This window comes from Onychomys torridus, chromosome X (assembly GCF_903995425.1).
Source record: "Onychomys torridus chromosome X, mOncTor1.1, whole genome shotgun sequence".
NCBI lineage: Eukaryota > Metazoa > Chordata > Mammalia > Rodentia > Cricetidae > Onychomys > Onychomys torridus.
In genome coordinates, this window is record NC_050466.1 from 59,875,863 (window position 1) to 59,885,723 (window position 9,861).

Genomic DNA, 9,861 nt, shown 5'->3' on the forward strand with positions numbered 1-9,861 from the left:
ACCATGGACTAAAACCTATTAGACTCTAGACTAGACTGCTGCTCAGGCCACAACACCTGTAATAGTCCCTCTTGTCTTCCCAACCCATAGATACTGATAGGCAACCTATTGAGACCAATTCTGTGACTATCTAGCTAATGGACTCCCATGTGTCTGATTTCTCACTTGAGGAGTTTGCAGGCCCAGATACATCAAAAGGATATGGGTGGCTACAAATCGCACATACCACCCTCCTCATCCCCTCTCCTGGGGGATCAGAAAGTCTGGCTGAAGGTTCATGCTGTAAACCTTTCCAACTTCCTCAAAGAACTGTAAGAAGGAACCCCCACTCCAGCCTCCTCTCTAGGAACTGGTTTCAGAGTCCCCCATTATGCTGCAAACTATTTGTAGTGTTGGGACCTGAAATCCCAAGTCCCAGACATGCAGCTATGTGTCTGACTGTCCATGGAATTAATAACTTTGAATACATTTCTTAGCCCCAACAATCTGTCTTAGTGCCCTCCTTAACTCCTATACTCAAGATTTTTAAAAATTTAAGTCAAAATAAATACTTCAGTCTTTAAACTGTTCCTCTTCTTTCAACTATTTGTTATAGTAACAAAAAGTCTAACACAAATGGTTAGAGTGTTAGTGTTGCAGGATGAAAAAGTTCTAGAGACAAGATGAATGTGAATGTATTTAGCATTATTGAATACTTATGTACTTACAAAGACTTAGGATGGTAAATACTAAAAGTGGTTAATATGGTAAATTTTATGTGCATTTTACCATGGAAGTAAAAAAAATAAGTTCAGTTTTAAGGAAAGATAAAGTTTGGAGTTATACAGGAAAACTTGTGGATATCTCTTTTGTAAACAAAAGGTAGAAGCAGACTTTTGTTTGTGTGTCTTAAGACCTGCAAAAGATGTTACAGTGATTAAAAGAGGGTGTGATGGTTAGTTCTAATGGTCAGCTTGACACAAGTTAAATCACCTGGGAAGAGTTCTAATGAGGAATTATGTAGAGCATATTAGCCTGTGTACATATCTGTGGAGGGTTGTCTTGTTACTTGATGTGGGAAAATCTAGCCCACTGTGAGTAGCACCATTCCCTAGGCAAGGGGTCCTGGTTTGTATAAATGTAGAGAGCAAGCTGAGTATTAAGAAGTATGCATGCATGCTCTCTTCTCTTGACTGTGGTAGTGATGTGACTAGCTCTTTCAAGTTCCTGTCACCTTGACTTCCCCACATTGATGGACTGTAACCTGGAATTGTGAACTAAAATAGACCCTTTCTCCTCTAAGTTATTTCTGCCAGGGTACTTTTTTTTTTTTTTTTTGCGTGTACCACCAGCACCTGGCCTTTTATTTATTTATTTATTTATTTGTTTGTTTATTATGTATACAGAAGAGGGCACCAGATCTCATTACAGATGGTTGTGAGCCACCATGTGGTTGCTGGGAACTGAACTCTGGACCTCTGGAAGAGCAGTCAGTGCTCTTAACCTCTGAGCCATCTATCTAGGCCCCTCTGCCAGGGTATTTTATTACAGCAACAGACATGAAACTAAAACATGAGATAAGGTACAGGGAGATGGCTCAGTTGGTAAAAGTGTATAAGCGTAATGTGAGTTCCGATCTCAAGAACTCACATTAACACACACACACACACACACACACACACACACACACACACACACACCCCAGATGCAATAGTGTGCATCTATAATCCCAGCACTCCTACTGGAAGATGGAAGGTAGATGCAGGAGAATTTCCCCAAAGCTCACAGACCAGCTAACTGACTCCTAACATTGTTCTCTAACCTCCACATGCAAGCTGTGCCACCCATGTCTGCACTCATATGCCCACACCAGAGAAAGAGAGAGGCAGAGATTTAAAAGGGAATGGGGGTGGTGTTCAGCAGTACAGTGTTTTGCCTAGCATGGACAAGGCCTTGGGTTCAATTCCCATCATCACAAAAATAAACATCTTGAAAAATAATTATGTTAACTTAATGAACTTCATGTATTTCAAACTCTGTTTTTTTTTCCAAAGGGCAAACACAAAATATTTATTTCCAAGGGTACATGAGCTCCCCTCTTAGCCTCTTACACACTTTTTATGGACACTGTATTGCAGCAACTCGTCCAGATTGGAACCAATGCAAAGAATAACTGAGCTGCCTTTATAACAGAGATATAAATCCACCTTTCCTTCCCTCTTCATTCCCTCCCGCCTTCCTCAGTCCTTCTTTCTATTAAATGTAATAAATTAGGTGATAATAAAATAGCAGGTGTTAGTCAAGACAGGAAGCTGACACACGTCTCCCCAGAAGAGGCAATTTATGGGAGAAAGGTCTTCAGGTAAGAGGAAGAGATTTGATGGAAACAATACGATATGTGGAGATCTAAATGGGTCAGGGCCTTAGAGGGAAGTAGAGAGGTCCTAGTTAGGGTGACTGTGGCTGTGATGAAATATCACGACCAAAAGCCACTTGGGGAGGAAATGCTTCATTTCACTCACAGTTCCATATAATAGTTCATCACCACAAGCAGTCAGGACAGGAACTCAAACAGGGCACAACTCTGGAGGCAGGAGCTGATGCAGAGGCTGTGGAGGGTTGATGCTTACCGGCTTGCTCTTCATGGCTTGCTCAGCCAGCTCTCCTGTAGAACCCAGGACCACTAGCCCAGGGGTGGCACCACCCACAATGGGCTGGGCCCCACCACATTAATCACTAATTAAGAAAATGTCCTACAGGCTTGCCTACAGTCTGAGCTTACGGAGGCATTTTCTCAGTTGAGGTTCCCTCCTCTGGATGACTCTAGCTTGTGTCAAGTTGACAGAAAACTAGCCAGCACAAGAGGCTTCACTTTAAAACATGAAGAGGAGCTACCTTAAGAGTCAGAACAAGGAGCTGAAGAGATGGCTTGGTGGTTAGGAACATTTACTGCTCTTGCAGAGGACCTGAGTTTAGTTCCCAGCACTAACATGAGAGCTCACAACCACCTGTAATTCCATTTTCAGGGGAACTGCTGCTCTCCTCTGGCCTTCAGGGCCTTCTGCACACACGTGGGGCACCTAAATTCATGCACACACACACACACACTTTTTAAATTATTATTATTTCTTTTGTTTTCAATCCATCCTGACCAAAGTTTCCCCTCCCTCCATTCCTCCCAGTCCCCTGCGTGTCAAAGGAGGAGCTTTCCACAGTGAGAAGGAGGCACTGGTCTCTGCTAGGCAGGCTATGCCCCACTCCTAGCCCTTAGCTCTGGGTGCTTGCACTTTACTTTCTGCTGCATGGATGGCCCTCTCCCAGAGTCCTTGGGTCTTTCAAATTGACACCTGTAATTCCCAAAATGTGGACACAGGTGACCCCTTCTCACCCACAGCATCCAGCACATTTCTGATCACAGTCTCTGTGCTCTCCTCCTCATTGTCCTCTGTGTCTGCCTGGAAGCCATCCATATCCCGAGCACCTATCATACCGACAGCTTATATGTAAGAAGCAAAGGAGTGCCCTAGCCAGGCCTCATGGCACAGGCACTGCCACTGTCCTCCTTGGGTGTTGAGGGCACAGCTAGAACACAGGTCTCATGACCTTTAATTCTTAACCCTCCTGCCTCTACCTCCTGAGTGCTGGGCTTACAGGCATGTGACACCATGCCAAGTTCATGTGGTGCTGAGGACTGACCCCAGAGCTGCATGCATGCTAAGCAAGCACTTTACCAGCTGAGCATGTACAGCCAATCCTCCTTTTGAGAGGAACTTTCTTTTTAAAATTATATTTGTTGCCAGGTGCTGGTGGCAGTGCATGCCTTCAATCCCAGCACCTGGGAGGCAGAGGCAGGCGGATCTCTCTGAGTTTGAGACCAGCCTGGTCTACAGAGTGAGTTCCAGGACAGCCAGAGCTGTTACACAGAGGAACCCTGTCTTGAAGAAAAACAACAACAACAAAATTAACCTGTTGGATAGAGAGACGGCTCACCAGTTAAGAACACTGGCTGATTGTCCAGAAGTTTGATTCCTGGTACCCGGGTGGTGCCTGACAGCTGTGTAACTCTGAGGATCAAAGGTCTTTTTCTGACCTCTGACCATACCAGATACACAAGTGGTAGACAGACATACACACAGGCAAAACATCCGTACATATAAAATGAAATTTAAAAAACAATTTGCATTTATTTTATTCTGAATTTCCTTCTTTGCCATGGCTTTTGTTTCTTCTGTGCTATCTCTTTCTTCTGTGCGTTGGAAGAATTTGTTCCTCTTCAGTGAGACTCATCTCAATGTGGTGGGGAAGCTCACCCATGGGGGAATCACACCATCAGCTCTATAAGTTCAGTGGTACATCCTGGGTGCTTTGTTCACTTAGATATGTTCAGTAACTAGAGACTCTACTTTCAAACCCTCTTTGGGGGCCATAGACACTCTGTCCATCTCCACTGTTTTTTCAGGGGACACCCACATACTTCATCATCATCCAGCAGGAATGACACACATCACTTCTTTAAAGTAACATCTTTGAGATGGTGGGTTTTTGGATGTGCATGCCCTTGACAGCCTGGGCAGTTTCACATGAAGATATGAACTTCTTGATTTGCATGATTGTATAGACTTTCTGGGTTTAGAGAGTAGTGGCCTGTCCTCACAGGTCACCTCACCCTGCTTCTTGAGAAATCTTGATCACACAAACGTCTTTTGCATTTTCTTGCCTTAGAAAATAAAGCCATGTTAAATTTGAGACTAGTATGATTTCCCATTCACAGTTCTGGGAGTCCTTCACAGGACACCATTCCTCTGGCTGAGGCCCAGCGTACAGATCCAGCATAAAGTAGGGAGCCAGGCTGGCAAGGCAGAGTGCTGGTTCTGAGGGAAGCAACTGGGCCACAAGCTACCTTGGGTCTTGTTCCCAGAAGAGAGCCCTGTGTCACAGTAGGAGCATGTCCCAACATGCCACCCAGCCTCTCGGCCCTCCCTTTTATGCCTTTAAAAATGTTTTATTTGAGTCGGCAGAGTGGCACATCCCTTTAATCCCAGCACTCAGGAAGCAGAGGCAGGTGAATCATTGTGAGCTTGAGGTTTAGCCGACATAACAAGTTCCAAACCAGCCAGGGCTACATAGTGAGACCCTGTCTTGGTCGCTGTTCTGTTGCTGTGAAGAGGCACCGGGACAAAGGCAACTCTTACAAAAGAAAGCATTGAATTGGGGCTGGCTTACAGTTTCAGGGGTTAGCCCATCATCATCATGGTGGGAGCATGGCAGCAGGCAGTGTGAGAAAGACACTAGGCCTGGTGTAGGCTTTTGAAACTTCATATCCCCCCAGGGACATACTTCTTCCAACAAGACCACACTTTCTAATCCTTTTTAAGTAGTGTTACTCCCTGATAACTAAGCATGCAAATATTTGAGCCTTTGGGGGGTCAATCTTATTCAAACCACCACAAGCCCTATACTTTAAAATAAGTTTGTTTGTACCTTCCTAAACATGAATTGGCCCAGGGTCTGGTCTGGAGGTGTGTGTGTGTGTGTGTGTGTGTGTGTGTGTGTGTGTGTGTGAGAGAGAGAGAGAGAGAGAGAGACTGACTCTTACCTCATGTATCCCAGATTGCCCCCCACTCTCTGTGTAGCTGAAGATCACATCAAATTCCTCATGTTCTTGCCTCCACCTCCCAAGTCCTGGGGTTACAAGTGTGTGCCACTGTATTACTTTTCTGGTGTTGTGATAGAATATCCTGACTGAAAGCAACTTAGAGAAGAAAGGGTTTCTTTTGGCTTATGGTTCCTGAGGGATAGAGTCCACGATGGAGCAGAGGGCATGGCAGAATGCAGGAATGATGGTAGGAGCAGCATGCTGCCTAATCACATTTTAAAATATACAAACGAACAAGTAAATAAATAAACAAATGTATAAATATACCTCAAAGGTTACCACCAGTGATGTACTTCCCCCAGCAAAGCTCCACTTCCTAAAGGCTCATTCCAGAGCCCTTCCAAACAATGCCACCAACTGGGGACCAAGTATTCAAATACTTGAGCCTGTAGGGGACCTTTTTCATTCCAACCACAATGATAACTATGCCCAGTTTCATGTGGGCTGAACCCAGTGTCTTGTACATTGTTGGTAAGCACAATACCGATTGAGCTACCTCCCTAGCCAAAGAAAGAGGTTTTTTTTTTTTTTTTTTGAGCTGAGAATCGAACTCAGGGCCTTGCACTTGCTAGGCAAGCGCTCTACCACTGAGCTAAATCCCCAACCCAAAGAAAGAGTTTTGAATGAAAATTGTTGTCATCTCCATTAAGTGGTAGTCGATCACTGAGCCCTTCCACATTTTTATTATTATTTACAATGCTAATGGGTTTTCATTCTCACTACATGTTTGGACATGTAAGATATCTGCAAAAATCCACGAGACACCCTTTAACACATGAGATAGCAACTGGAAAACTCGTAAAGGATTTACTAGAGAAGCAGTAACAGGGAGAAGCAGCCAGTTTCCCATAGCTCACCTCTCTGCATAGCCCAGCACACAAACCTCAGCTGGCACTAGACCAAGCAGGCTGCCAGCCCCATTCTTTTTTTCCTGGACGACATGCTGTGGGTTAGGGTTACTGTGCAGACATTCCCAATTCATCTAAGTGGTAAAACAGAATGTTCATGTAGAAGTCTGACAAAGCAGGCGCATGTCTCACAGATCAGTACAAGGGACAAGTGAATCCTGGGGTCATTTGTGAGCTGGCCCTCCAAAGCTTCCTGAGGTAGACAGAATCTGGACAGCATCTGCTTCACTCCTATCACAGCCGAGCCCCCCCCCCCCCCCCCCCCCCCCCCCCCCCCCCCCACCCCGCCCCCAGAAAGGATGCTGTCTCCAGGTTGTATACCTCAAGGGCTGTAGGACTTACTAGGCAAACATTGAAAGGGCATCCTGCTTTGAATGGAGTGGAATAAAGTTGGGGCTGTCCAGAGCAGATCCTCCCTAATCTGAAATGGGACGTTCTCAAGGAAGGGCCGGAACAATGTCCAGGCTATTTTGGGCAGGCCATGCCTGGCCAGCAGATTCTCCAGTTACTCTAAAGAATTATAGTAAGACAGAAGGTTGAACCAGGTAGGTTAGATGTCACCAGAGCGCTGTCCTGAACATGGAATAGGATAAGGTTGTCTATTCTAAAACTAGGCATCTCTTCCCCAAAACTTTAGGAAGACATTTTTCCTTATTGAATTCAAATGATAGTAATTTTAGTTTGGAAATGGAATTGGCTTTTGGAGCTCCTTCTGTAAAGAAATTAACTTGAGCAACTTAAGCCTGTTTCCTGAAAATGAATTCAGTAGTTAACTTGAAAATAAACGTCTTATTCCAGTTGGAGGAGATTTATATTCATTTATCAATCATAATAAAATGAAATCTACATCTGTGTCTTTTACAAAGATTGGAACATCTTCCTGGAAGATATGCTTTCCATTTGAAAGTGACAGTCACATGCAGTACATGTTGCAGTCACTAAAGCTCTGATGCTTTCTGAATGGCAGCATTTTGAAGTGCAAATCCTAGTCATAGGGCTCTGTACAACTACCTGGTGAGTCACACAGCAGCAATCAGCAGTGCCATCCAGAGCTGTTCGTGGTTTTGGGTTATTTTTGCCAAATCTGACAAAAAGTTTAGATTTATGCAAGGGCTAGGTTTGTAGCGTGCACCCATAATCCCAGCACCTGGGATGTAGAAACAGGTGGATCAGGAGTTCAACGTCGCGCTCGGCTATCTAGTGGATTTGAGACTACATGATACTCTGTTTGCAAGAAACAAAATGAAGCAAACAAAAGGTTTAATGTAAGAAGTATCCAAGGGAAGAAAGCCAGGCCAGTATACTGCGATAGATGTGAAGTATCCATGACAGGAATGTGGCAGCACCAGTGCTAACCCACACTTGGTAGGAGAGTCAGGAAGTTTTCACAGTAATGATGATGATGATGACATTTTCGTGGCTTAAGTTTGGGGATACAATTGCTAAGCATTGGGTGTAGGTATTGAAGGAACTCTGGCCAGCCCAGGCATGGCAAACATGGCTCTGGCAGGCCTTGTCCTTCTCCCCCATTCTCTCTGCCTTGCTAAAAACCTTTAGATTACATTCCTAAAGCTAGCCACCAAGGGCCATGCCCTTATTTGACCACTCCCTCCTCCTGAGGCTGACCACCAAGGTCCAGCTACCATAGTATTGAAGGCCAGCAATCAAAAGCCCCCTGTGGCTCACCTAATTAACATGCCCAATCAAAATCAAATGCCTCATCCTAACAGGTTTTCCCCTTGTACCTTTATAAACTGTCATTTCCCTATGTGCTACAGGAAGTCCTTTGTTCCACTCTGAGACAAATACCCCTCTTTCCTCTCCCTTGTTCCCTTCCCCTTCTCCCTTGTCCTCTATCTCCTGTCTTTGTCTCTTATTTCCTGCTCTCTGTCCTTATGGGGCAAATACATCTCTTTTGTGCTGAGAACTTGGTCTTGGACTTTTCCTTTCAGTATAGCATGGGCTATCTTATGCAATCTTGTAGTTAGAGTTTTCCTGCCTGGCCCACAGTCAGGACAAATCTCTCTCAACTGCCAGGCCCATAGATGCTCAGTCCCAACCAAGTAAGCACACAGAGACTTATATTACTTATAAACTGTATGGCCGTGGCAGGCTTCTTGTTATCTACTTCTTTTATCTTAAATTAACTCATTTCTATTAATCTATACTTTGCCACGTGGCTTGTGGCTTACCAGTGTCTTTACATCTTTCTTGTCATAGTGGCGGTTGGCGATTTCTCCCTGCCCCAGCCTTCAGTTTCCAGAATTCTCCTCCTCCTTGTTCCGCCTACCCTATCCTTCCTGCCTGGCTACTGGCCAATCAGCACTTTATTTATTTTAATCAATCAGATCAACACATTTGACATACAGAACATCCCACAGCACAATCTTCGTAATAAAATGTTTCCAGCCGGGCAGTGGTGGCATATGCCTTTAATCCCAGCACTAGGGAGGCAGAGGCAGGAAGATCTCTGTGAGTTCGAGGCCAGCCTGGGCTACAGAGTGAGTTCCAGGACAGCCAGGGCTGTTATACAGAAAAACACTCTCAAAAACAAATACAAAAACAAAACAAAACAAAAAACCATCAAAACCAAACCAAAGAAAAGAAACAAACACACAGAAAACAGCCCAGGAACCAAGTGTTCATCAATGGTCACAAGAATCTCCTCTCTCAGGTAAAGGCCTTTGATACACATTGCAACAAGTTGCTATAGAGTGTGAAGGAGCTGTAGATAGATATCCCCAAGGGCGAGAAGTCCAAGCTGCTCAACTATTATCTCCAAGATCTTCCTGTGGGACTTGTCATCAAAGTCCTGAGAAAGTACTATGGCTAGCAAGTAGGGGTCTCTTATCAGAACCTGTTCCTACCTGAGAAGATTGCTCATGAAATGTGAATAAAACCCTGTTTTTGTTTGTTTTGTACAAAGATAAATCAAGGGGCAATTCTTCCAAAAGATGGTGTTAATGTGTGTTTAGTAGAAACATTTATTCTTTTTTTTTTTTTGCTTCTTATTTCTGACTTTATTACAAGTAAGGGTTTCTTTTTCCTTTTTCTTTTTTGTTTTTACATTCATTTATTTTGTGTGGGAGCATGTGTAGGTGTGCATACCAAGGTAAGAGGTCAATTTGTGGGAGTCCATTTCTTCTCCTGCTATGTGGGTCTTTGGGGATTGAACTCAGGTCATCAGGCTTGGTAGGAGGCACCTTTACCTGCTTAACCATTTGCCAGCCCTATTTTTTTTTTTTTTTATTTTTTTCAGTCTAGTTCCACATCACACCTTACCTAGATTATTGTGGTACAGTATTCAATTTTTTTTGT